This window comes from Gekko japonicus, unplaced genomic scaffold, assembly GCF_001447785.1.
Source record: "Gekko japonicus isolate JY-2015 unplaced genomic scaffold, Gekko_japonicus_V1.1 scaffold34, whole genome shotgun sequence".
NCBI lineage: Eukaryota > Metazoa > Chordata > Lepidosauria > Squamata > Gekkonidae > Gekko > Gekko japonicus.
The window spans coordinates 1,357,389-1,370,077 of record NW_015173673.1 but is presented as its reverse complement, the minus strand read 5'-3'; the positions used below and the strand labels follow the sequence as shown (position 1 = coordinate 1,370,077).

The 12,689-nt window shown below is 45.6% G+C and overlaps 1 protein-coding gene across 1 annotated transcript in view; it reads right to left on the bottom strand.

The window, feature by feature from the left end:
- WNT5B (wingless-type MMTV integration site family member 5B) overlaps window positions 1-12,689 on the bottom strand; it is a 35,503-nt gene that overhangs the window by 19,300 nt on the left and 3,514 nt on the right. The gene's annotated exons all lie outside the window — the stretch shown is intronic.

Sequence of the window (12,689 nt, the reverse complement as noted above, 5' to 3'; positions counted from 1 at the left end):
AAGACCTAGGCCCTTAATCAGGACACAGATAAGTTTTATTTACACATTCCAAGTTCATAAGTAGTATGCGTTCTCCATTGCGTCTGCAAGCTCTCGCTCAGCACAATTATTTAGAATAATTAGATCATTAACTTCCCTTCCTCAGGGAACCCAAAATGTTAGAGAATTGGATATTAGCGGTGAGGCCTTTGCAAGGTATTTCTCAGACAAAGTCTTGACGCTCTGCCAGGACTTGCCAGCCACGGTTGAGACAATACATGAACTGGAGTCCCTTTGGCCATCTTCTGGCCCAATATTGGACCAGTCCAGTTGACTCTCCCAGGATGAGGTTGACAGGGTCTTGACAGCTGTGAAGCCCACCACTTGTCTCCTGACCCCATGCCTGTCAGGGCTGGTAAAGGCCAGTGGAGACGAATACGGGTTCCCCTGGGAGAGATTATCAATTTATCCCTGACTTCAGGGATTTTCCCAGGGACTTTACAGGAGGCAGTGGTGAGACTGCTCTTGAAAAAGCCATCTCTGGACTCTTTGGTCCTAGACAATTACTGCCCAGTGTAGAACCTTCTGTTCTTGGCTAAGGTAGTTGAGAGCATGGTAGCTGAACAGCTTCAGGGTTTCCTGGATGATTCCAACATCCTGGATCCATTCCAATCTGGCTTCTGCCCTGGCTATGGAACGGAGACAGCATTAGTCACCCTCACAGATGCCCTCCGGAGGCACCTGGATCGAGCCGAGTCACCGCTGCTGGTGTTGCTTGACTTAACAGCAAGTATGACATGGTCAATTACAATCTTATGACCCACTGGTTGGCTGGTTGGTTACAGCAGAGTCGGCTGATATCGAATAAGTCTAAGACAGAGGTCCTGTACCTGAATAGCGGGGAGATAGGATCAGGAGTTCAGCTCCCAAACCCTGGTGGGGCGATACTAACACCAGCGCCAATGGTAAGGAGCCTAGGAGTGTCTCTGGGTCCCTCAATTTCCAAGGAGGCCCAGGTCATGCCCGTGGCCAGGTCAGCTTTTTACCATCCTCGGCTGGTCAGGCAACCGGTTCCCAATCTCTCTTCCTGCGACTTGGCTACAGTGATCCATGCGATGGTCACTTCCAGCCAAGCCTATTGTAACTTGCTGTACTCCTGGCTGCCCTTGAATCTGACCTGGAAACTTGTGGATATAAAATGGAGTGGCATGCCTTCTGACTTTGATGCCTTTATGGGTGCACATTTAGCCAGTGCTTCGCCAGCTGCATTGGCTACCAGTTGAGTACCAGATCAGGTTCAAGGTTATGGTATTACTCTTTAAGGCCCTAAGCGGTCAGGGACTAATATATCTGTGGAACCACCTCTCCCCATACGTCCCCCAAAGAGCTTTACATCATCTTCTGGTAATCCCCAGCTCAAAAGACATCTGCCTAACCTTGACCAGGGCCAGAACCTTTCCAGCTCTGGTCCTGGCCTTGTGGAACATGCTCCCACTTGAGGTCAGGGCCCCGCAGGATTTACTGCAATTCCGCAGGGCCTGCAAAAGGGAGCTGTTCCACCAGGCCCTCGGTTGAGGCGGCAGGTGTCCAATTATATCGGCCTCCCCTGCTCAGACTTGCCCATGCCTTGCATTATGGCATTTCTGTGTTGCAGACGGTGATTTGGCCCACCTATTTAAATTAGTGCCCCCTGGCACTTGCACAGTGTGCACTTTGGGCATATGAAGATTATTATCATGTTCAAAATGTTTTAGTATTTAAATCGGTATTGGATTTTAAATGGGTCTTGTAATGTTTTTATATCTACTGTTTTATTCATGGTTGTTACCCGCCCTGAGCCCGCTTTCGGGGGGGAGGATAGAAATCGCATAAAATAAAATAAAGTATTGTAGTTAATAAATATTGTACAGTTGAGCAAAGAAGCCTCTACTGTCTGATTCTTATGACACAGCAAGAATATGACTTAAATCAATCCAGCATATGAACAGCAAAAGAGTTACACAGAACAATGCATGTAAAGTGCACATAAGAACATGAAACTGCCTTACACTGAATGAGACCCTTGGCATCAAATTCGGTATTGTCTACTCAGACTGGCAGTGGCTCTCCAGGGTCTCAGGCAAAGCTCTTTCACATCACCTACTGCCAGATCTTTTAACTGGAGATGCTGGTTAATCAGAAATACTGGTTTATGCAAACCTGGCCACTGTGCAGGGACTAGTTGTCCAGTTAAAAATTTATTTGACCACTGAAATACTCAGTTTCAATTTTTTAAATAAAACAGCAAAATTGAATCGTGAGAAATATTTGAATCCAGACAAGTGCAGACTTCCATCGGTCAGAGGAAAGGCTGAATTACACATAGTTCCTTTCAAGCAAATATTGACCTCAAATACCCAACTGTGCTTGAGACAAAAGTGCTCCATCCTTTTAATAAAGCCGTAATGGGGTTTTAGTTGACTGGTGATATTTATGCCATGAAAAGTTTCAGCTGCCCAAGTCCATACATTCAGCCTCTATTAAAGGGACAAAATATTTCCCACCAGGCCTGCTGACAACCGTAATTGCACTGGAAAATGGCAATCACAAGCAACAAATGAGTCCTTTCTTTGTGGGTGCTAAGGCACAACCTCCCATAACAACAATCCCACCTAGGATGGGACCTAGATGATGGGAGCACTTAGATAGGAGCAACTGATTCTCTGAGAGCAGATGAAGCAACCATGTTCACTTGTACTATCAGAAACAAATGGCATCAGGTTTACAGTCCACTGAAAAATGCAGATTGTATGTTTCAGGTACAGCAACTAAGAATCCTCAGCAGACACAAGCAAGGGAAAATATCGGCAAATTCTTGTTTGTTCAAACTTCCTTCTTGAAGACAGATGAGCACTTTGCCAGACATCAACAATAGCAAATCTACACAAGCTACACTTTGCTAGCACACTCCAGCTGAGATTTTCAGAACTCTGGCAGTGCTAATGTAAAATGTTTAGAATCCCAGTAAAAGGTAAAGGTTCCCTTGCTCGAAAGCCAGTCGAATGCGACTCTAGGGTTGCGGTGCTCATCTCCGTTTCGAAGCCGAAGAGCCAGCGCTGTCCGAAGACGTTTCCGTGGTCATGTGGCCAGCATGACTAAACACCAAGGCGCACGGAACTCTGTTCCCTTCCCACCGAAGTGGTACCTATTTATCTACTTGCAATTTCTTGCTTTCGAACTGCTAAGTTGGCAGGAGCTGGAACTAGAGACAGGAGCTCACCCCGTCTTGCGGCACCCGAGTCTTGAACTGCTGAACTACTGACCTTCTACAGCCTGCAGTTCAGCATCTTAACCACTTGAGCCACCGCAGCTCCTAGAATCCCAGTAGAACCCCTCAAATCATAACATGAACCTAAAAGTAAATGAGAGCTGAAAATAAAATAAATCTGCTTCTAATACACCTTCATCTGTGAGTTCATATTGTCACAATCTCAAATGGGTTTTTGGTGCAGAAACCAAGAGGGATGGAAACTTTTATTTAAACAAATGAAATTTGAGATTCTCAAGACTGTGGAAAAAGCCAAGACTACTAAGCCAGAGGAGGTTCCTCTCTGTGTGACAGAAAAGCAGGTACACAACACCCCAATATGACCTAGATATTCAGGTACAAGCTCTCTCTCCTCTGCGAGGACAGATCTGCATGTGTCCCCCCCCCCCAATAGCTAGCAATCCAAAACAGTCCAGTGGAGCCTGAGCGGTGGGTGTTGCCTTCTGACACACTTCCGGTGATGTCAGGGGGTGTGGCATATGCTAATGAGCTATGCTAATGAGTTATGCTAATTAGCTCCTGCACCTCTTTTTCTACGGAATGACCCCTGGTGGAGAACAATTATCTGCCTCCTCCGGTGTGATAGCCCTTGTATTTGAAGAGGTCTTATAAGGGTCCCCTCAACTTTCTTTTTTCCAAGTTAAACATAACGAGTCCCTTCAACCATTCCTATGGGAATTCCCTCCCAGATCCCTGACCGTCCTTGTTTCCCTCCTCTGAACCCACTCATACCATCCTTTACCTTACAAAAAGGGTGGGTGGGAGAATGCACAGATAATGCCTCTGTGAGCACATGGACTGGGTCCTTTGGATCACATATCTACATGTACTCATTCCTTCATTCCACATATAGATCATTTTTGGCTTGGTGAGCGGCTAACTGGCCCCCACTGAAGCACATAAAAGTATACTTCAGGGGGGAAGACATGGCAAATATATTACCATTACTCATTCCACATTTGGATGGTGTCATCTGTTTCTTTACTATGATTAATAATGATAACAAGAGGCAAGACCCACCCTTCAAATACTGTAGTTGAGACAGTCCAAACAATTGTAAGTTTCTAACATTTACATGTCCCCCATTCTGTGCCTTTCCGCCATTTACACAGCAAAAAGCTGTCGGTAGAATATCTGTCCTTCCAGTGTTGTACCAAATCAATTATGCTAGCAATCATGGGCCAAGCACTTGAGCAGCATTTTCCAAGGCTAAAGAGATAAATTAGGACTTCAAATTTAAATTTGTTTAAGAAGCAACATGTGAGAATGCAGGCTGAATTTCATTTCTGGAAGCTCTTGCAAGCACTATCTTCAAAGGGATGAAAGGATACTGGAAGCAAGACTGATCTTGGACAATATTCAGCCAATGCTAAACTCTTTTAAGCCCCAGTGACTTCAATGGCACATGCTTAAATTTCTCCCACTAGAGTTAATGGGACTTGAAGGCACTTTAAATTCTACTAAAAACTAGGGTTTCCCCCCAATTAATAATATTTTCTACAAATACCATTCTGCAGATCTTAGCATTATTGAACATTATGAGCCAAGAGTCCATGTTCCATTTTTACATCTTCTTTTCTTTCTTACCATCATGTTCTTTGTTCTCTCTCTCTGTTCCCGACATAAAGACAGCAGTGTGAAGAATGGAAAGAGAACACAGATGAACAGGAAAAGTACTTTAAAAAATGCCTATAGCCCTGACCTGGATAGCCCAGGCAAGCCCAATCTTGTCAGATCTCGGAAGCTAAGCAGGGCCGACCCTGGCAAGTCTTGGATGAGAGACCTCCACAGAATACCAGGGTTGGGAGGCAGAGGCAGGCTATCAAGACACTTCTCTGAACATCCTCCATGCCTGAGTAGGAGACGTTAGAGGTTGCCATGCCTTCCAGGCACTGGCACTCACATAAACGCACACACAAATGCAAAAAAAAAGAAGTCTATAAAACCTGAGCTCCTTAATACTGCTAATAACTAGAATATTTAAACGTTTCTGATACTAAATCCTCTTTAATTATTACAGGTTAGACTGGAAAAATCAGTTTAGAATAGATTAGGGAGAAAGGCAGGAGTGAGCTGGAACAGAATGTACGTCCTTATATGAATCCATTCCTATTAGCAAATGTTGACTGTACACCTATAATGTTATCTTCCCTTTTTAAAAATGAAGTAGCGATTCTTACAAGAGACCTCTGTTTTAACAGAAAGACCGAGTTCCCTTCCAGACAGTACTTGTTGCCAAACAATCTGATTCTAGATCTATTCTTTCCTGGACAAGGAAAGAACCTAAATGTACCAAGTGTAAGCAGAAAGGGAAATGCATAAATGGCTAAATTGCCTTAGAAACACTTTTATTTATTGTATTTATAACCCGCCCTCCCCGCAAGCGGGCTCAGGGAGGCTCACATTGCCTGTCCATGTCCATGTTGAACTCTGATCACATACTGTGTGTCCCCAAATGTTGCACTCCTTTGCAGAGACCGTTTACAGATTTGGGTGCTGTGATACACACGTACCCTGTGATGTCCCCCTACCTACAAGAGCTTCTTCATTAAATCCATTGGATGGACCTCCTCTTCAGACAAGCATGCACATGTGAATTGGGGCCTGAACACCGTAATCAATGGGTGAACCCTACGCAGTGGCTTCACAAGGACATCTAAGTACAGTCATGCGAGGTTACAAATGGAAGCAAGTGGTGGCAGCACTGTTTGCTCCGAAGGAAAACTGGTTAAGAAATTACAATGACCAAGGAGATCAGCAAGCTTCCCCACCATCCATTCCAGTTGCACCATTTAACAGAACCCGACCCAACTGACAGCAAGTCCCTCGCCCTCATAGGTAGTAGCCAATAAAATGGGGTTGAGAAGGACAGGATTCATGTGCTAAATTCTATTAAACTATAAAGGCAGGGCGGAGGGTGCAGTGTCTAGACTTGCTCATAGTCAGAAGGTCTGAGAAGATGAGTAGCCATTCTGTCAGACTGGCGGCACTCTGGCTATAGCGTCTGCCACTTGCTTGGCTCACTCTGAGGTTACTAAGCCCTTTCTTGCCCAAATTGTCTCAAGAAGGCCAAAAGAAATCGTCTTAGGGAGAGGAAGCAGAGGTTGACTCATTCTGTCCTCCTATGAGCCCGCAGCCATAGCCTGCAGGGTATTTAAGTAGGAGTTTTCTCCCTCCTCTAGATAGGCCTATACGCAGCTTTTATGTATAAGGGTTTATTAATTCACTCATCTCTAGGGATGTGGAATGGTATGGTATAGCCCGAGCTCATCAAATCTTGGAAGTGCAGCAGGTTTGGTACTTGGATGGGAGACCACCAAGGAAGACTCTGCAGAGGAAGGCAATGGCAAACCACCTCTGCCTACACTTGGAATTCCCTTGCTGAGATTGCTGTATGGCAGTTGAGACTTGATGGCACTCCCGTACGTGTGTCACCCACCCATCTATCCGTTGCTTAAGACAGCAGATCACTGAACCTCCCCTGAGAATTCAACTAGATGTGGCAGTCCAAGGTCCACTACAATCATGTGGGATGAGAAGTGGAGGTCCAATTTAGGGTGCAAAAGCAGAGCAGTTCAGAAACCTTCCCCCAACCTTGACTTCACTGGGCATTTTCCCAATCATGGTTCTATTACCAGAAATGATCACCGCTGAAAAATAGCCACTTGGGGAGAAAAGTCTTCAGGGAGGTAAACCATGACAGGGGGAAGGGTTCAGCTCCTCACATACCCACCCCTTTTACTCCTTGTCTCTCACATACACACCTCTTTTGACATGACTGTGGTCATTTAAATAGTTTAACTGTTAGTCCTAGCCTCCCCTCTCCCTGCCAGTTTCAGGAGGTGAATCTGGCTCTCAGCCAGGTGACCACTAGACAATTATTTCACAATACCAAATGTGTGCAGTGGTGCTTGATATTGGTATCAGCACCCCAAGTGTAAAGCAGAGATTCTGCAGAAACGAATGTCATGTAAAGTTCTTTGTAATGGAGAAGAACCATTTTCTGCAGTTCTCTGTCTACTCATCCTCGGCATGCACGCCAGACCAGAACCATCATATCTGAGCTGTTTCTGTTACTGACAATCTGTTTGCATCTCTTTATTTCAAATCTAGTTCAATTATTTGAAAAAATATTTTGATTTTACTGAAGACAAATGTGGCAAACCTCTTCCCTGGAAATCTGGAATCTTTGGGGGAAGTGGCAATGGGGAGACAGATGGTTTCTAATTCCTTTACTTCATCAGCCACTCCCTTGTGCTCTTTTGAACTGACTTCCTCAGGGCCCTCATATTGACTCCATGCTTTGGGTCCAAACAAAGGATGGGATGGGCTATGCACACGCTAGGGAGTGTGTGGATCTGTTTGGTTTTTAGCATTACGCAGCTCTGGCAGAAAGAGACCTCCTGTAGTGGCTGACTCATGCTGAAATGCTTTTCATTCATGTTGCAGTTTTATAGCAGCTCTTCCCAGACAGCCTAAACCTCAGCAGTCTGAAGAAGCAAAGAAAGGGAATACGACTTACAGAAAGTGCTACAAAGAAGGAAGTTGTTCAGGTATTTGAGAGATTTCCTGATATGGCTGCTAGCCATGATAGCTAAATGAAGCCTCCAGGTTCAGGGGCACTATATCTCATATTGGAATACTAGATTCTCCCCTCCCTGCTTTGTCAGCTTCCCACAAGGCTGATGCTGAAGACAGAATACTGAACGAATATAAACGGCTTGACTAGGGTTGCCAAGTATTACCTCGATCCGGAGCGGGGGACTCCTGGGTTGCTTCCAGCGCACACACGCCACATCCACATCACACGGAAGTGACGCGATCACGCAGGGCATGCTTGGGCGGGGCCATGACCATCTGAGGGAAAACCATAGAGTTTTCCCTCAGATGGTCATGGCCCCGCCCCCAGCGTGCCCCGCGTCACCTGGTGACGTGCACGTTGGGGTGGAGCTCCCCCCGGGGCCCAATCCAGCGGCGGCGGGGAACGGGCCTCTGGGGCGGGGACTTGGCAAGCCTAGGCTTGACCTATCAGGGCTCTTCCTAAGTTTCTTGGAATATTTAAACGTAAACAATCTAGTGGAACATACATAACTAAGACGGTGCTTTAAAAGAGCAATGTTCAGGACAGAGAGTGCATGCATTTTATTTCCTGCAACACTTCTAAAGAATGTCTGATCCCTAACATATCTATCCCAAAAAATGCACAGGGTTTTGTGCCACCTGTGCCCTTCACAGACACACATATACCTCCATTTCCCTGAAAAAAATCCCCCGGTCTGCTATGTGGATTACCAGTATTGGCTGTGGATGTATGCCACGTAGCTTTCATTGATGACATGCCCTTATTTAGCCAGTCCTTCATGGAGGAAAAAATATGTATTTTAATCAATTTGTCCCCTGTCTGACATGAAATCCCTTTGCCTTCGCTGAGTCAACAAATCACACTAACACATGAAGTGGCCCAATCCTGAATCAGGCTCTTGGTTCATCAAAGTCGGCTCTGCCTACTCAGACTGGCAGTGGCTCTCCAGATAGTCACCCACTACCTGATCCTTAACTGGAGATTACAGGGATTGAAACTGTGACCTTCTCCATGCCGTGAGGAAGCTTCACCACTAAGCCACAGCCCAAAATGGATAAGCAGAGGAAAGATGAAGCACATTTCTACAGAGTAACACCAGAACTGTGGCGTAGTAATCACACAGACTGGTTTATTCTTTTTCCCTTTTTTGGTATTTTTACATTTTTCTGTGTGCAGGTGTCCCCGTGCCTGGAAGGTATGGCAACCTCTGGCAACTCCTACTGGGGCATGGAGGACGTTCAGAGAAGTGGCTTGATAGCCTGCCTCTGCTTCCCGGCCCTGGTATTCTTTGGAGGTCTCCCATCCAAGTATTTGCCAGAGCTGGCCCTGCTTAGCTTCCGAGATCTGAAAAGATGGGGCTTGCCTGGGCTATCCAGGTCAGGGCAGGGTTGGTTTATTTCAATTTAAACCTTGCTCCTAACCATGTTTACTCAGAAGCCAGTTCCACAGATTTCAATAAGACTGACTCAGTGGCATGATACTTTGAACACATGGGGCAGGTTCTGAACTCCATGCTCCCTGATGAGGGATTACACCAAGACAGACGTCTTTTGGGAATGACTGACAAAAACTGGGGAGTCTTTTGTCTCCGCAAGTTCTCCTTTCACACCAGCTAGAACAAAATGGGCACTGCTGTGGTTAGGCTGCAGACACAGAACCACTGAGAAATAGGAAATTCTTTGCCTGGTTTGCAGCCCTCACTGAGAGAGCACTCCAGTCCTAAGCAAGTCTATTTAGCAGTAATTTTCATATTAGTCAATATAGCTTACTCCCCGGAAAGTGTTCTAAGGCTTGCTGTCTCAGTCTCGCCATCCAGCACCTTGTAAATAGATCCAGCCCTCACCTGGATGGCCTAGGCTAGCCAGATCTTGTCAGATCTTTGGCAACTAGAAAAGAACAAGGGCCCAGTAGCACCTTAAAGATCAACAAAATCTGTAGTATGAGCTTTCGTGAGTCACTTGCTCACTTCTTCAGGATTGGCCCTGGTTAGTCTTTGGATCAGAGACCACCAAGGAAGTCCAGGGTTGCTACGCAGAGGTGGGCAATGGCAACCCACCTCTGTTCACATCTTGCCTTGAAAACCCTGTGTGGTTGCCATAAGTTGGCAGTGACTTTCCACCACCATTTTTAAAAAGGATCTAATGTGTTGTAATGATAGTTTTTGGCATCCTCCTGAGCAGTTTATGCTTACAGCAGGCACCCCTCCCAGCCCTCCTCAATGACACGAATGGATTTACTTCCAAGCAAATGTGTTCAGGATCACAGCCCTCGTTTTTGTTTCTCCAGTAGAATTAAAGGTGTTTCCCCGAGTGCCACTAAGAACATTTTTTAGTTTTGCAGGGGGTCACCTCCGAACAGGGCTGCCAGCTATGGGTTACAAAATACCTGGAGATTTTGGAGGTGGAGCCTGAGGAGGGCGGGGTTTGGGGAGGGGAGGGACTTCAATGGGTTCTAAGGCCATAGAGTCCACCTTCCAAAGTGGCCATTTTCTCCAGGTGAACTGTTCTCTGTCGCCTGGGGATGCATTTTAATCCCAGGAGATCTCCAGCCACCACCCGGAGGTTGCCAAACCTACTTCTGAATGTTGTTATGGCAGGAGGGAAAATGGGAAAGGGAAATTTTGTAAATGTAATGTACATTCCTAAGCGTACATTCCTGAATTCCTGAAGTAGCTTTTGTGGTGGTGGTGGAAAGTGCCACCAAGTTGCAGCCAACTTATGGCAACACCGTAGGGTTTCCAAGTCAAGAGACGCTCAGAGGTGGGTTTGCACTGCTTGCCTCTATGCAGTAGCCCTGGGCTTCCTTGGTGGTCTCCCATCCAAGAACAACCCTGCTTAGCTTAGCTTCTAAGATCTGGTGAGAACAGGCAAGCCTGGGCCATGGGCTTTGTTGTCCTGCTCTTCTCCCCAATGGGGACCCAAAGCAACTTGAAAAAAAACAACCACCAAACAAGTTAAACAATTTAAATAAAATGCAGTGTAAGCAAACACATCCACGCAAACACAAAATACCCTGGTCCGGTATCCACTGGGGCAGCCTTATCAAGGTCACAGACAAGAGACCTTTGGCTCTTATCCTCTGGCTTATGCCACAAGGCCACACCCAGGCTTTAAATACCTGCAGTGGGAGGAAAACAAAAGCCTAACCTGGATTAGTTCAATGGGACTTTTGGGCAGGTATGCTTTGAATTTGTAAACTACTCTGGAAGCAAGATAACAATTGTTTTAACCTTGTTTTCATGTAAACTTTACCCTGATAAAATTTGGTCTAGAATTTGTAAAAAAAACCCCACAACAACCACTGAGCTCAAAACAATATATGGTTACTTTCAAGTAGTCCTCAACCTGTGCTAAATTATCTACTTTATCTAACAAGTGTAGTGTTAGTTGCTTGCACCCCCCCACCCCCACAGCTTGAATAAACAAATGTGATTACATGTGAGGAATTGGTCATATTCTTTTTTTCTGTGGAGACCAAGATTAAAGTGAAAACAAAAGTACCTGCAATCCTAAAAACACTTTCCTGTGAGTAAGCAAAGTTGAATAACATGTGCTCTTGCTCCCTATGAGATGCAATTGAGTGACTCAGTTTTAAAGGCCCCCCTGAAAATACTATAAAGATAACCCATTTTAACAATATCATTCTATACAGAAGTTAAACTGCAAATTGCATACCTGAGGCAATTAGTTTCTAGCTAGTGACATTTTGATTATATAAATTGGTACATTATTATGCTGTTTTACTGTTTTAACTGCATTTATTTCTATGAATGTAATCTACTTTCTGTTGATCTGAGAGGAAAAACAAAATACAGATGTATAGTATTACTAATGATAGCAAAAAACAATATAGGATAATTTCCCCAAAATGTCCGCTAAAACAACACATTATCATTTTATTATTTCTGTGTATTCCTTTACTGCACCCAGAAAAGGCAAGAAAAGGTCTTAGGATGAGGAAGCTTATCTAACACTGAAAGGTTTTCAGCCTTTTCTCAAAACATCTCTTAACTCCCCAAACAGAGAAAACAATTCCTAAGGAAATCTATCACTGCACTGGAAAGGCATTTGGCAACCCCTGTTGGGGGGGGGGGGAGAGATGGAGAGAAGAGGGGAGGGGCTGGGGAAAGGCCTGGAGTTTTAACACCTTGTGTTTATGATCCTGGCCAGTCGGGCACATCAAACCTGAGCCCGGATTTCTCCATTCCTTGCCCCTGTAGGGTTCCATTTCAAAAGGATTTCGGGGACAATGTATCCAGCTCACACCTCGATTCAAGGACTGCAATGACCTGTCAATGAGCCTCTTTACCGGCTCAGCAGATGGCACTCCAGGGAAGCCTCGTATTCTCATGCTGGGCAGGACTAGACTCCCTGCTGCGGAGGAGGAGGAGGCGCTTCGTGCTGGAGAAGGCAAAGCGTTTCTCCAGACTCCCCGCTCTCCTTGCCAAGGGAAGCGACGCAGACTGTATCATATTTTGGAGGGGACGCATGAGCAGAGAGGGAGGGCACCAGTGCAAAAAGGTGGCACTTAAGTAGCTGGGCTATTGAGTATGCAGTATATATTTCTTGGCCAGCTTGCCAAACGTGGCAGCGAAGGAGGAACTAAAGGAAATGAGTTCAGAAGAGGGTTGGGTGCAGGTTTCCCCTGTGGGTATCATTTCCACTGGCGCTCTTGATCACCTGCCCCCCAAAATGTGCCAGACCAACACATTTGACTCTGTACATTCTGCCCACCATGACAATGTGATGCCTGCCTTCTTCTCTCAGTCACTCCCCCCCACCCCTCTCTCTCTCTCTCTCTCTCTCTCTCTCTCTCTCTCTC